The sequence below is a fragment of the Vollenhovia emeryi genome, unplaced genomic scaffold, assembly GCF_000949405.1.
Source record: "Vollenhovia emeryi isolate VEMERY1.0 unplaced genomic scaffold, V.emery_V1.0 DF939245.1, whole genome shotgun sequence".
NCBI lineage: Eukaryota > Metazoa > Arthropoda > Insecta > Hymenoptera > Formicidae > Vollenhovia > Vollenhovia emeryi.
The window spans coordinates 155,599-164,944 of record NW_011967121.1 but is presented as its reverse complement, the minus strand read 5'-3'; the positions used below and the strand labels follow the sequence as shown (position 1 = coordinate 164,944).

Genomic DNA, 9,346 nt, shown 5'->3' with positions numbered 1-9,346 from the left:
AGCGAAAATAATTTCCTCAATCTCTGACAGAGACTTTCGATTGATTTTTAAATTTAATTTGATGAGCTATTTTCACGTCCTAGCATTTCCTCACATTCTGCATAGCAATGGTCGAATCACTTTTACGATCGGAATCAATTGTAACGCAAGCACTTGGATACGATTTGTGGTAATGTCGAAATTTGTTAATGCGAGCGCTGATTGCTCAAGCGTGTTTTCTCGCTCTAATAACGTCAGGATTCAACTAATCGCATTTGCGTAATATCGACAAATCTAGAAGAACGTATACTAACCGAAATAAACTTTTAATTTAGTATCTTGCGCTATACAGTGATGCCCACCTGAGATCTTGCGAGGTTTGAGTCAATTAATCATTGAAACAATTCAACACAGTATAAAAGTAGGTCATTTTATCGCGTGTGGACGTGTAGAAATTACAGAATTTGTAAAATTTAAGATCGTTAAGTTGATATACAAATCGTAAACTGTTTAATACTTTGTACAAAACAATTTAAATCATGACGTGTTTCTAATGTAAAATAAAAGATGAATATCTGAATAGTTTGAATCAGAAATACCTGTTGGCACAACGCATTGACTCTACGTTGGCTAAACTTTACTCATATGTCGAGGGTTCATTGACCGATGTTTCCTAATGTGAAGTCAACACTGACCATAAAATAAATGCAAATGCATTACTATAATATTGCAATTTATATAAAAAATGAATCAATTCACACTCAATATACACATAATACTAGATTTGTACTATTTCCAAGTTTAATATACATTACTACATGTGTATAATAAAATCCCCAAATAAGTCTTGTTTTTAAAAGAAGTGCGTTAATTGCACTACGATTTTATCACTGTTCTAATATATTGTGCTATTAGGGAATAAGCAAAATTCACATAATCAAATAGTTTAGCATATTTTGTATAAATTCGTCCTCTGAGCGCATACATCAACGCGCATTTACAAATCGTCCTGCATACAGTGAACCATTTTATGCGTCCATTACTCGAATTACGCGGTGCATTTGCAGAAATATTATATAAAAGAGTTGAACGCAAAAGAAGATTATTCTCTTTTAAATAATACTTAAAAGTTTTCGTGCAAAAATAAAAGCGCACAACGAACGCTGCGGCTGTTACGATTAAATATTTTTATTCTGTCGAAGAGAAACATTCGATTTCTAAATAAACATATATATATTATCTATTATGACATACTAGTATATTATGCGTGACACAAAAAGTTATTTCTATTAATTGACCTCCTAATTTGTCAGTAGGCGTACCGTAAACAATTTCTATGATTCGCCCCTCGTTTATCATCTCGGCACTCACTCACCTTTTCACTCGATTCCGCCTGGGTTTCTGTTTGTCTCCAGCAACGAGTAATTTCAGCGAGCGCTAACACTTTTACGTCGCGGCTTGTACTGCCAACGACTGTCGAAATACAACAATTCTGGCTCCCTTTCACTCGTGCATATACATATACACGCTCCGTTTTTCCTTTCTTCAACCGAACACTGGCTCCACTCGGCAGTTCTTCTTTGAAGGCAACGCACTCGTTAATTGTTCCTATTTCTCTTCTTGTCCCCCTTGGTTGTCTTTCTCCTCACTCGGTGCTTTCTTTCCGGTTATTCCGGTTATTTCCTGGACTCTTCTTCGTCGACGCCACTCGGACAACCAGTCGACGCGGCTTTTGTACTTAACGCGACCTTAACGTTCGATCATCAGCGGGCCGGTTACTAAGAGAGAATGCCTTCTCCGGTTGATATGACATGTACTTTTATATAGAACCGACCATGAGGACTCTGAATTGTTCGTGGTTGTCCCCTATACCGCCACCACTATTATCTCTACGACTCCGCGCCACTTTGTCGACCGCTGCCCGCCCCCTGGTTTACGTCTTCTGGGATCATTGACGCGCGCGAGCGTGATTTAACATTTTTTCTTAGTCAGCTGTTACGCAATTTTCGGGGACAGAATGTGTCACCTGCATTTCCTAAACCGTTAGCTTAATTGTTGGCTCTTTTATTTTGTACGATTAGATTTTTTCCCCAACGCAGCAAGTTTGTCTACCTTACGTTTTACTATAAAATTATAGCAATGGTAAAATCGTGACTTCAAATTACAACGAAGATTTTATTTCTTGGTTTTGGCGACGTTGCTTTTAATTATTTCGTGGTTTCCATAAAGTTATTCAAATTATTTACATACGTTTTCGCGTGTACGGGGTTGCGGGGTCAATTCGACAGTTCCGGCGGATTATAAATTGAACAGTTATGGACCGAAGTGAAATAATGAAAGTAAATTGAACGAATCGCACGTAGAATCGTGAATCAGGATTCCAGTGTAGCCCAATGTTATGATTTTACCGAGCGAATAGAACAAGTAACCTTGGAGATAATTACCGCCTTACAAAGTGGCCTTTTCCTTCAATATGTATATCTTACAAAGTTCTTTCCTTTAATTTTATGTCTACTTTATATTCCACGCCGCGAGAGAAATGATTGCGAAGAATATGTTATTATTAACCCGCGTGTAACCGTGAATGCTAATTTGCAGTAAACGCTTGTAAATTAAATGCAACACTGCGGGCGTAGCATTAGATAAAAATTTTGTTGCGTTACGCTATGCACTATGCGTGTTTGTTTCGATCACATTTTGATTGCATTTTGATTTAAACTGCGATTTTAATCCAAAGTGTATAAAAAAGAAACGCACTTATAGGGAAATGTGTTTTTATGTCGCATAAAATTACCAGTTAATTTTATTTATCCTCAAAACTTTTAGAACACGACACAATACGTTTATTTGATAAAAATCTGACGTAATTATACTTAAAAAAATCTTTATTGGTTGAATCCAAGAATTAATTCAGTCGTAAATTATACGCGATTCATGGTTTGTGTGTGTTTCTTTTGAACAATTATCTATATAAAATAAATGGCGGACACAATGTCAATGGAATAATACAATCGGAAAATAATGCGTAATGAATAACGGAATGGATACGTAACGAAATAGATACGTAACGGAAATAATGGAATAAATGTTTCACTAAGTGAAACATTCAATCAATTATGAGTAATGCGCGTGACGTAGTGGTTTGTCGGCTACGAGTGCGTAGACTCGGAAGAATGTACGGAATTTTCGGACACCAAAGGTCCAATAGGGGATCCCCGTTTAGGTGATTTCTTTCGCCGAATAATAATATTTTCTTAGAAGGTTCTTCTACCGAATAACTGAGTAACAAAAAATTAATTAGCATATTGCAGTCCGTCTGCGTCAAAATTATGAGGACTTGAGTAGAAATGTTATTAAACATTTTGTTATCTTTATAGAATAATTTTTCATTAAAGAAATGTAACTCTTTGTTTGATAAGCAATTGATCTTTTTCGAAACTTTTATATAACTATTTTCTTTTTTATCACTTACGATTTAGAAGGTACATAAAGAAATAAAAGACACAGAAACGTACAAACGTAACTTTTAATACTTTTATCTGCATAATAATATTTTTATTTCGTTATAATCAACGTGTAATACATATATGTATATTTATAATTACAATTCACTGTTTCAATTTATACAAATATTAATACTATAAGAAGAAGTGATTGTTGAGATTGGTTTTCCCTAGATTTACAATTGTAAATGCACTTTTTCCTTAGGGGGTACAAGAGGAAAGATTTGTGAATTATATTGCCAACAATATTTAGAATTCTACCTCAATTTCACATTTTGCGTTACTCACGTAGTTTGCAGGCTCGTGCTGATGTGATGAAAAGGGGAGAATCCAAGATAACAAGTTAACATTCATTTTCCTATTACGCCACAATCTTCCTATTACTGCAATAAATGCAATCAATAAAAATCTTCGTAACAGCGGGGAAAATCTATAGAGATCTATACTGTGTCTAATATTAATAATACGTGTATATATAATTTTCTCCTCGTAATATAAATTCTAAAATTTAAATAAAATTTTTCATTATATTGTACACAAAAATTTATTAGATATGTTCTCGAGATATGTTCTTCTATTTACGAATATACGTACGAATATTTACATTGTATTGAAAATAAATTAATTTGTATTCGTTACTCGATTGAAAATTTATATTTACACAAGATGCGATGTTGGAATGAATAATAAATATATTGTAATAATTACAAGAAGATAGAAGCAAAGGGGCGATTTATGATTAGCGGGTAAAGATAAAAGCCAAACTACAATAGAATTTTGACAAAGAATATTAAATGTTCAAAATATCATTCAAATCAATTATCAAAGTGATACGCAACTGGGATCAGCAGTTTAATAGGTGCCTTTTTATAATGCGAATCAGTAGAGATGAGTGAATTAGAGAACTCGAGAGCAGCTTCTAAGTCTCTTCTTATTATACCCATAATTATTTTGTTCTCAATTTATTTTGTAAATTTTTAATTACATTCAATATTATTTTATTAACGACAACAACGATGTGCCTAAGTACTTGTTAAAGTTTTATTCCGAAGTGCTTTACATATAAACCTACACAATATTTTTCTAAAAATTACGTACTTTTAAATTCTCTTAGGAATTTTGGGGGAGAAACATAGCAACTTACTTTTATCACTCAAAAATTAAGCGAACTCGTGAATTTCGCAATGTGTTAATAATTAATAATTTTCACGGCAGAATCATTATTTGCGTTTTAAAAAGTTTATTGTATTCGAGAGGAAAGCGGTAGAGCTCAAGGTCTATGCTTACTTTCATGTTTCATAAAACCTTGTCCTCGATTTTTTAATGCGGTTTGCAATAGCAATACGTGAAATTGATATTGCTTATAACGATTATTTTAATTGTATGTTGTAACAATGTAATTTCATGTTTTTAGTGATAAATTGTGCACGTATACACATTTATTTTAGAACACTATTATCAGTCCAATTGTTTATATCGTTGATTCTGAATCACGATTTAGCAAACTGTATAGGATTTTTAATTTTAATTGCGTCACAAGTTGTGAAAGGAAACATTTTAGCAAATACTATATTTTCATCGAGATACAAACGATTTCCTGAAATGATTCATCGCAGTATTTGCAAACCACGTTATATTTTTAAAGCAAGGGAATCCTAATGTAACGGCTCTCAATTAACGTCCAGTCGAGTCCGTCTGTGTATTTTCCAATGACACATTCTCAGAGTACCCAGAGGCATCATGTGCTCATTTATGAATGGCGAAACGTATTCTGAAAGAAACACGCACGTTCTGCATATTAGCTTTGTGTGCAATGTAGGTGAAACGGGAATGGTCGAGATTACTATCAAATGCGCCTGCGAATTATCCGCGATCGTATTCCATTCAATTTCGAGATTACTAACATAGTTTGATGCAACAAAAACGCGCGCTCATGATTATATAAAGTTAATTGTTTCTAATTTGACACTTTTCACTTTATTATTTCAAGTAAGAGACGGACGGCTTTTCATCAATTTTTAGCAGCTTAATAAATTACAAAATTTTACTTGACTAATTTCGAATAAAAACTTAATATATTGAATACCAAAAAGTTATTAGAAAGTATATTATTTATCTTTTTCTCTCGCTATCTATTTATCTGTCTATTATTTATTTATTTATCTCTCTCTTATGATGCGAATGTTGAGATAATGGTTCTTTTTGCATAAATTATCGCGATGCGTATAATCTACACAGAGCTTATGTTTTATTTATACATGTAACCGGTTCTCACGAGTTTGACATGTCACGTGGAAAATAATAATTAATTAAAATACATGAGAAGTCATGTTTACGTATTTTAAAATCGCCCTAATACGTCGGGACAAGAAAATCATGAAGATAAGAATACTTTTTTATCAGCCACAAGGTCAGTTTTACGATCTTATTCCATCTACCGCATTCGCAGGCGGCTTTTCTAAAGTACCTTTAGCCGTTTTATTGCTCGTAGTTAATCCATTGCTATTAAATGGTATAACGTCAAGTCATCTTGTACGTAACCATGCTGTTCATTGTCTAACTAGTATGCCAACAACGTGAACACACGTATACATCGGCCAAGTTCATACACTTTCACTAAAGCAATGGGTGAGGTGGAAAGTTGTCAAAGAGAGACAGCTCGTTTCTTTAGTATCTTTTTTACAGCACGAATAAAAATTAATTTGTCAAACCTATCATTCGATTGTCCTAAAATCAGGGAAAGAGAAGAGTGCATTGTGGCACAACAGTTTCAATATATTTACATACTTTTGTAATATTTTGGATACGTAAACATAAAAATTCAATTGAAATAATTCAAATTTAAAATTGTACAAATATTTATTATTATATCACAAGTTTAAAATTGTATTAATATCTATTATTATATTATTCTTATTTCACATCTATTACTTTGTATACAGAATGTACTAAAACCACCGGATATCCTTTTAGTCGCAGATTCGTTAGGAAATTTCAAGACAAAAATTCCAATACAAAAATGTCGAGGCTACAATAGTTTTCAAGTAATAAGCGAGTACATTTCACCAATGGCAGGCCTGAGATTTCGCGCGCTCAGGCACGGCGATATGACGAGTGTTCCTATGAATGTCGCCCTTCTTATTTAATTCGAGAAAAAATTTGCAACGTGTTGCAACTTTTAAGTGTTGCAGCTGTCAAAGTGAACGATCAATATCGATTATCATGAAGGTCGTTACTGTGCGAAAAAGGCGACGTTCAATGAACACTTTTATCGCTCGTCATGTCGCCGTGCCTGAGCGCGCGAAATCTCAGGCCTGTCATTGGTGAAATATACTCGTTTATTATTCAAAAACTATTATAGCCTCGATATTTTTGTATTAGAATTTTCGTCTTGAAATTTTCTAAAGAATCTGTTATTAAAAGGATATCCGGTGGTTACAGTACAACCTGTATAAATATCCTGTTGATGTAATATTGAGTATTGAACAAGCAGAATGTTTACTGGTGCGCATATACGCACATATTCATGATTATTCTTCCTCTTCTTTGTCTTCCCGTCTCCTTTCTCTGTCCATGTCTCTCCGATCGCGAAAGTGTTTCCGTATATAGACGATGCATTCGCGCGGATCGCCTGCTAGGACCGATTAACTTAAGCGGCTGCGACGACATGCGTTAGGTGGATATTTCGCGTGTTACGCAATGTTGATTGACTGTTTGATTACGTCAAGTGGCGAGAACAATAGCCCATATCTATCCATCTACCCGGCCAGGCATAACCCCAGGCATTTTACCATCTTAATCTATCACATCCGCGGTAACCTTACTCTCTATTGTATGGCGCGCGCTACCACGTACCGGAAACTTTTTATGCGCGGGGTGTCCCACGATTGTACGACGCTTAAAAAATGTTTTGCGCAGGCATAAATTCTAGAGATTAATTGGAAAATAAAAGGATACAATAGTTTTTGATTATTGCGACTAACGGGTTCGCCAGGGCCATATTTGTTCGTACTTGTATGTTTGAAGTGTGTTCTCAAGCCCACTAATTAAACTCGTGCAATAACAAATTTGTTATTTATCGTTGATTTTCATAGTTTAGAGAATATTGATTTTTATTGCCTAGCTGATTTTATTGTTTGCCTTCAATTCTACAGGTATTACGTGTTATAACAATCAGTTAACGATGAAAGGTTAATCATAGTAAATTTTACATCAAAATTATTTAATCTTTTATTTTAGTAAAAATTTCAATGGCAGAGTAATAATTTTATCTTACTTTAAAAGATGACGACACTTTCATGACCAAATTATTTTTGCTAAAAAATTTTTTGTAACGGAACGGAACTCTAGCATTCCAAGAAACCAGACAGGTAAAAGTGTAAACGGGACTCACATGTCCCAGTACGTCATAATTAAGAGAGTTAAATAAATTAATATTAATAGAGGGAAGTCCCCTATTACGTGATAAGTTCCTTAATAGGCATCATTTGTTGGTTCCATCGTGAATTGATTACCCTTGGGGTGAAATCTGTTTAGTGGAAATTTCATTGTTAGATTGTGTGATCGTCGCGAAAAAAGATTTGCGATTAAATCTCAGTGTTGAAAACCTGCTGTCTCATATTAGAAGCCTATCGCATAATAGGAGACTTTCCTCTGTTAATCAAATATCTAAATTTTGAAAAATAAAGTTTACCTCTTATTCGATGGTAAAATGATATATTTTTCCAAACTCTTACATACTGAAGGAGTAAACTTGCCATTAATTATATATATTTTGACAAAAGGAAATATAATTAACTTTCAGTTCTTTCATTTATATTAATTAATAATTACAATCGTTCTTGATTTATGAGAAAATCGTACACTTTTATTCCACTTAAAACGCAAAAATGTAAGAGATGCAATGTATTAATAATTTTTCTTTTTATAAATATGTACTTTTTAGTTAAAACGTAAAGGCAAACTTTATTACTAAACTTGGGAAATAGAATTGCAATAAATATTCAATAATATCATTTGTCATTATTCCCTCGAATGTTACGTTTAACATTTATCAGTTCGCACAAGTAACTTTTACGCATAATAATTTCTCGCATTCTGCTTCGGTTCGATTGTACTTCGTATCGCGATTTGAATGTTTCATCAATATGAATTCAATCGTCCGTGATTTTGGATGTTACAAACGCGGAGAAAACAAATTGTTAGACTGAATCAGTTGTGTAATAAAAGATTTGATACGGTCGTTTATCACTAAGTTATTAAAAATGTAAAATCTATCACATTTGTACTTGTAAATCGTGAAGTGCGTATTTCGAAATGACAAAGTTTAAATTCGACGACGGTTCGGTCAATTTGACATGGTATGGTGTGGATAGGCCCCTTCGAAACAAACAACTTTTACTCCGACCATTTCTTTGATCCGACGCATAGTTTTCAAGATATTTCCATGTCCACACTTAAATTGACCACCCTGTATATGGAATGTCTATTCTATGCTAATGGCATTTATCTGGCATTAATATACTGAATTATGGCTAAATGTTTATTGTGAATTACGTGAAATCTATAAAATGCGTATGATAACACGAAATTGATTAAATTTATACTTGATTACAACTCGTCCAAATTCTTTTTTAATTTCGTTTTTATGTAGTTTTCATATTATAAAGTCGCATTAAATTTGAGTAATTTTCAATTTAAAGTTTGATGTTTAGAATCTACGAACTTTGTTATGTTTAATATAAAAATTTATTAAATAAGACAGCGAAGACAGATTAAATTAACGGCTAAATATTAATTTTTTAAAATTGAATTTGACGTTTGCGTTTTAGTTTTAGATGGAGATACATTTTGATTAATCCCAA

General features: G+C 33.3%; 1 protein-coding gene across 1 annotated transcript in view; it reads right to left on the bottom strand.

The window, feature by feature from the left end:
- The window catches only part of LOC105560018 (putative acyl-activating enzyme 19), a 10,966-nt gene extending 9,185 nt beyond the window's left edge, over nucleotides 1-1,781 (bottom strand). Inside the window, exon 1 of the mRNA XM_012008743.1 lies at nucleotides 1,355-1,781. The gene's annotated coding sequence lies outside the window, so the exon portion shown is untranslated. The remainder of the gene's footprint in view (nucleotides 1-1,354) is intronic.
- Between the last annotated feature and the right edge of the window lie 7,565 nt (nucleotides 1,782-9,346).